The sequence below is a fragment of the Alexandromys fortis genome, unplaced genomic scaffold (assembly GCF_014885135.2).
Source record: "Alexandromys fortis isolate MF-2015 unplaced genomic scaffold, M_Fortis_MF-2015_v1.1 scaffold_48, whole genome shotgun sequence".
Taxonomy (NCBI): domain Eukaryota; kingdom Metazoa; phylum Chordata; class Mammalia; order Rodentia; family Cricetidae; genus Alexandromys; species Alexandromys fortis.
The window spans coordinates 1,159,964-1,167,099 of NW_026067947.1; positions in this window are offsets into that span (position 1 = coordinate 1,159,964).

Below are 7,136 nucleotides of genomic sequence, written 5' to 3' on the forward strand. Positions count from 1 at the left end.
GAAAAAAAAATCAACCAGAGCTTAGGACAAAACCATTTTTTTTTCTCCAGGATGCCTTCAAAAGCTCTGAAAAATAGATTCTAAAAAATTGGCACTTAGAACTCTTTTCCAAATTTAACTGGCCTTTCGTAGCTTTTGCTAAGTCTTGCCGCCCCACTGTCCCGCTTGTTTGCTTTCTTAAGCGCGTAGTAGAAAGGGCAAGAACTTGTCGTTGGGCCAGCCGCACGACCTGACCCAGCCCGAGCTAGGGAGATGTCAGGGCGGTGCCTGGGCGCCTGATTTAAGGTGGTATTCACTCTTGAGCTCTCACAGGTGTACTTTGCCCTGGCCTCTCCGGACAGTTGAGGCAGGAAGAGGTGGAAAACACCTTCCTCTAGTCTAGCCTTCCTATTCCCCGGTCTGAGCTGCAGGAGCTCACAGCTTTACAAAGGCTCTCTCTTCTGCTGTGGTAACTGGAATCCACCCTTGAGTGCTTTCTAACCGCACACTGGGACAAACGACTTAACTTCCCTGAGGTTTGGTTTGGGATTAAGAGTGGTGGCTTTGCTGTGATGGTTAAATAAGAAAAAAAAGTTCTAGGATCTGGGGACATGAATCTACCCTTGACTGTAATGATTATTTCAGTACTGCCATTTTTAGTGGCTAAATTAATGCACCCTAAATCCTTGAAAACCTCAGCTTTGGGGCTAAGGAGATGACCCATTGGGTAAAGCAATCACCCCCTAACAATGAGAAACTCAGACCGCACTCTAAAAACACACATAGAGCCGAGTGACGGAGCAGCTCATCTGGAATCCAGTGCACATCTGTAACCCAGTTGTCCCACAGTGAGCTGGAAGGTAGAGATGGAGATTCCCCAGAAGTTCATGGGTGGCTAACACAGCATAAACAAACAGTGCTGGGCAAACAAGAGCTTCATTCTCAAACAAGACCTGAGGCTGTCCTCTGGCATCCCCATGGACACTGTGGCAAGTGTACCATGACATGTGCATGCCCCCGTTCACACATAGGAATAAGCCCACACATGCACAAGCACATGTGTAAACACACACACACACACACACATACACACGCAGAAAGATTAAAAAACTCTCAGCTTTCTAGATCATGTACTATGGAACATCTCCAACTGCTTCCCCATAGTGCATTTTCAGAAAACCCTGCTGGGCACATGCTGTGCTGTGCTAGTTGCATGCATTACACGGTACAACGCATGCAGTGCCCTTGTGAGTCCTGTACCAAGGAAGAAACTGAGGCCCAGGAGACTAATGCCAGCTCCAGAAACTGACAAGCTGTGAGGCTGGAATAGACTCCAAGCCTGATAGTCTGTCTCCAAGACTTCAAAGCCCACATCCCTAACCACTAGTTTATGAAGATGCTGCTGTCTGCCCAGACACCACCACCAACTCCCTGAAAGGCTTCTCCAGTAATTGAAGGGTGACTGGGCTGCCTCTCCCAGCCTGGAGCTCCTGGGATTCCTGATGAGATCTTTGCTGTTTCCCAGCTTTTGATCTTTTTAGGACGCCTTTGTCTTCTGAAAATGAGGAAAGGGCAAGCTAGAGAATGGGTTTCCGGGACAAGGGATGTGTGCGTGCGTGCGTGCGTGCGTGTGTGTGTGTGTGTGTGTGTGTGTGTGTGTTTGTATCAGGAAGAACAGGCATGGGATGACGTGAGGCTCCTTCCCCGAAAGAGAAGCCTTTGGGGTACAGGTTGTAAAAGCCGCAGCACCTCATTTTCCTCCTCATTATTTGCGAAGGTAATTCCAGTGTCCTGGCTGTTACCTGACCCTTCATCAAGAGCCTCTCAAATCACACCCTGGTGGAGGACATCTGAATGGCCAATTTGTAAACCACACCCTGTGGGCTGCCAGGACCTTACTCTCCTTCCTGACCATTGCTTGTGATCAGCACCTTGCTGAGCAGCCTTCCAGCCCTTCCTCTTCCTTTCCCCCCGACTCTTTCCTCTCTTTCTTCCTTCTTTCCCCTTTTCATTGCTTTCCATTTAAAGCAGTTTCTCTGTCACTGGCTGTTATCCAAATAACACCATGGTCATCCCAGAGCACGGGATCAAGGCCTCAAATGCACGAGGCTCTGAAATTCTAGCTTTACAACTTGTTGTGTGGTCATGGAACCAAAAGGCTTGGCTACCTTTATGATCTCTTCATGGTCTTATCTACCTATTACCCAGATTTCTTCAGTATTAGCCTAGGCTGGCCTCACATTCCTTTAGTTTCTAAGATGTTGACCTCCGAACTTTGGGGAATGACCCATGCAGCAGCATCTCCTCAAAGGGACCCCATGTGTCCCACCAATCTCAGCATCTGTGCCCTGCTTTATTGTCTCTCATCACCCTTGATCTTTACAGAATTAACAGTCATATCAAGTTATTCATATAGTTATTCTCCCTCATGGGACTGAAGACTTGGGGAAACAGCCCATTCTATCCAGTTGCCTGGGTCTGTGACTTACGGATATGCAATGGGCCCACTTGTTAATTGCTGGTGCTTTTTTCCCCCCTCTGAATCACATATAATTTTGCCTGACTCTCACTAACAATCATTTTCTTTGCTTCCTTTCCTCTCTGTTTTAGGCTGTGGACCACAGTGTCCAGATGTAACATCTGCTCCTAGGTACACAGCCTAGGGTTTCTCAAAGGATCACCCTGCACAGTCATGGTGGCATAACTTGTTGTGTTTACTTATTGTTTCTGGGCCCCTAAACATCAGCCTGTACCAGGCTTTTTCTTTGGGGCCAATAAGCAGCTCCCAGATCACGACACAGAGACTCATTATTAGTCTTGAATGCTCAGCCCGGCTTAGCTCTTTTCTGACTAGCTCTTTTAACTTAAACTAACCTGTTTCTCTTTATCTACCTTTTGCATTGGACTTTTTACTTTTCCTACTTCTGTATATATTACTTTCACTGTTTTTTTATGGCTTCTGGCCCCGGGAGTCTCCCTTGTTCTCTCCTCCCCCTTTTCCTATTTCTCCTCTTGTTCTTTTCTTCTCATAAGCCTGGATTTCTCCTCCTATTTACTCTCTCTATATCCCAACCCCGCCTATCCCTTTCCTGTCTAGTTATTGGCTGTTTGACTTTTTATTACACCAATCAGTTGCCTTAGGCAGGCAAGGCGAAACAAATACAATGCGTCTTTTCATAATTAAACAAATGCAGGCTAAACAAGTAGAACAAACACATCTTTGCCTGGTTCCCCATGTTCACTGGGTGAATCCGAAGCATACCCACATACTTTCCCAGCACTCCACAGGGACCAGCGCGGTCATAGTTGACACTGGCACACCTCTTCAGCCTTGGGGGCTTTGTGAATGATTAGCACTGAAGAAAATGATCTGAACATACTCATTGGGTCAACTCCTGCTCTCCTCCCGGTCCCAGGTCACTGGTCTCACCAAGGCTGCTGGTACTTGGAAGCAAGAGGAATGGAGTGACACTTTGTGTTTGCACGTTAAGGGCAGTGCCAGGCAAGCACCACCGAAGCAGCTCTCCCGCTTGTCTCCCACTTTCTCCTGCTCCAAGTCAGACTCTTTCACTGACTCCAGCAAGAGGGTGAAGGTGTTTTCAGGATGTTTTTGTGGTGGCCTAAGAGTCTGCTTGGAGTCTAATCTCAGGTCACTCTTTCTTTGTGAGTGCCCAGACACACAGGGCTGACTTCCGAGGTGGCTTCTCAGCAACTCCATAAAGAGCACGCCATGTTTCATGTCACTGTACTGCCCCTGATTCATCAACCCAGAAGGATCAATACGCAGTCTCAGGGCTACTAATCAATACTTAGTTCGTTCTGCTTATCGGTGCTTGTAACAAGTATGATGCACTGGAGTGAGAGGCTTTATTAACTAGAGCCGTTTAAGAAGTGGATGTGGTCCATGGGTGAACTCATTCGGCCATTTATAATTAAATCTCGTGAGAAGCCAGCTGAGATTTGGTGACACCCTAGTTGCAGGTTATCATGACCTGTGCTTGCACACAGGTCTTACTCTGCTTTTCTGTTATTGATAAATGCAAATTAGGTGTATTGATTGTGAGAGCTGGGTTTATATTGTATTATACAATTTTCACCAATCTATTGAAAATCTCTTCCTAGTCCAAGTATGTTGTAGGTTTTTTTTTTTTATTTTCTGTCCCTTTTTTGAAAGCAGAGTCTCACTATGTAGCCTAGGCTGGCCTTCAAATTGCAATCTTCTTGCTTTAGTGCCCTAGAGGCAGGAACTGTAGGCACAAGCCACTATGCTAGACATCTAAATGAAATTTCATATAGTGTAAATCAGGTTGGTACTCAAAAAGCTTCAGGTTCTAGGAAATGGGAGCTGGAGATGGCTCAGTGGTTAAGAGCATCTGCCGCTCTTATAGAGACATGGTTTTAGTTCCCAGTAACCACATGGGGGTAGTCACAACAGCCTGTAACTAAAATTCCAGCCCCTTGATACCCTCTTCTGGCCTCCAGAGGCACTTGCATGCTTGTGGTATACATACATATACTCAGACATACATGCATACATATAAAATAATACGCCTTTTCTCTTCTAAAACATTTCGGGTTTTGGTCCATTTTGGCTTCCTGCATTAGAAACACTTAACTCAGTAGCTTAGGACATGGAGCTTGCGTGAGTGAGCAGGATGTGTATCTTAACTTTCTCCAGTGTTCGGGTCCCTTATTATACCATGGGGATGCCCAGGGCACCTCACCAACCTGTTGTGAGGGCTAAACGAGGAAATTCACACAAAGCTCTTATGCATGCCAGGCTGGCTTGTGTCCTTCTAGCAGTGAGAAAGTCCAAGCCCCTTTCCACATCCAATCTGTTACATGCCTAGGGTGGTGTATGACTGGGCTGGAGGGAAGGCAGAAGAAAAGACCTAGGAGAAGCCAGAGGGGGGACAATAGGGTTAAAACAGAGAAGGTGGGGAACCTCCAAATTTTATTACTTATTTAACTTTTGAGACAGGTTCTCGATCAAGTTGGCCTCAAGCCAGCTCACTGTGGAGTTGATGACTATGAATTCTTGCCTGTTCCTCCTGCCTCTACTTCTCAAGTGCAGGGATTATGGGTATAGCCTCCACCTCGCCCAGTTTATACCCTGCTGGGGATGGAATCTAAGACCCTGTTCACGCTAGGCAAGTACTCTGCCAACTGAGGTGCGTCCATGCCCAGCCCTGTCTGGCACACTGAGCTGGAAGGGGAAGTAAGTGTATCATGACCTACAGGGCTTGCCTGTATCCGAAGGTGTTTTCTCTCTCCGGAAATGGGCTGCATCTCCACACACTTTAAGATGACTTAAAAGGACAGTGAGTGACTTACCTTGTTAAGGAGCGTGGGAGAAGCAGCCTCTTGGATGCTGAGCTCCAGTCTCAGGGCTGCTCAGGGCAGAGTCTGAAAGCTTCAATGCAGGAACTTGGGGCAAGTCAATATTCAGACAATGACTTAACTGAGGACGTGTTTTTGTCTGAGACAAAGTCTCATCATTTTTCCAAGGCCGGCCTCCTAGGCTAAAGGAGTCCTCTGCCAAAGCCGCTGCAGCTGCAGGGACTGTAGGAATGCATCAGGGTGCTGGGTGATGGAGTAACTTTCCATCCATTGGCGCTAACAATAAACACCAGTGTATGTCTGGATCTCTATTAATCAACCAGCAATTTACTTTCTTGAATTAATTTTCTCATAACAATTCAATTTATTTCATCTTAAAAATTTATAGTTTCACAATACATTGGAAAATTTAAAAATCAGTATTTTATCATTGATGGTTTGAGATGTACTACAGCACAACATAATGGAAACTTAATCAAAAATCATTATTCTAATCCTGAAGATTCTCTAAGGTCCAATATTAGGAAATGTCTTAGTCTAAACCCTGGTCCTTAGAAGAGGCCAAATTAATAGCTTGTTGAAATAGGAGTGGTGGGGCTGCGTCCCCAGCACCCTGGCCGCCTGCTAGCTTATGCCCCGAAATAACAACACACAAACTGTATTCGTTTAAACACTGCTTGGCCCATTTTATCTAGCCTCTTCTAGGCTAACTCTCGCACCTGGACTGGCCCATTTCTAATAATGTGTGTAAGCACCCCAAGGTGCGCTTACTGGGAAGATTCTAGCCTACGTCCATCCTGGGTCGGAGTTGCCTGGGAGAGCAGAGCCTGGCGTCTCTGCTCCAGAGAGCAGAACTGTCGAGTCTCTCCGGGAGCAGAGTCTGAGCTCACTTCCTCTTCCGCCCAGAATTCTATTCTGTTTACTCTTCCCACCAATGCTTTAACCTATGAGGCCAGCCAAGCAGTTTCTTTATTGCTCAATGACCTTCCTCCATCACATAGAGATTTGCGGTTTCAGCAATAGCAGCAGGAAAAAAATGCCTTGGTCATTTTAAAAACCTGAGGCTTAGAAATAAGAAAAAAAACAGAGTTTAACACAGATTTTTACTGTTTGTTGGTGGTGTGCCGTAGATGTTGAAATAGGAGCGGCTTCCTGGGGCTGCGCTGCCAGTGCAAACTCTGGCTTTAAAGCATTTCAATGGCTTTTATGGGACTGGATGTTTGTGTTCCTGCTTGGGATTAGGAGAGTGCTCTGAGACCATGCAGATAGATGGCTCATCGCTCCCTGCCTGCACCTGGGCAGATGGCAGAATCAGGCTTAGGCAGGTGGAAGAGCATGGTGCAATCCTGCTGCCATACAGAGATGTGTTTTCAGATTGCGCAGTGCTCTGCATGTCAGATTTGGCTGTAACTTGGATGAAAAGAGTTTCTGTGCCACACGCTCAGTCTCAGAATTAAACTGCTGAGTGTGGCCCCAGTGTGGACTTGCTGTATGCCTGGAACTGTGCACAGCTCAGGGGCACCAAATGGCTCTGAGGCAGGAGCAGCTGCTCCATGCTGAACTGTGCTGACCTCAGGAAGGAACAATCATAATTACCATAACAACAGCACAGTTAAGGATTAGACTGGCAGTAAACAGACAGTACTGTATTACCCCTACATGGTGCAATTTAAGTTTTTAAGAAATGCTTAACATTTTAAGAAATGCTCCTGGATAGTAAAAAAAAAAAAATACAGATTCACTATAGGACAGATTCAGACCACTAAATGGATCACAATGTTGGATGAGTGTATGTAGGCTTGAGAGAAAAAAAAAAA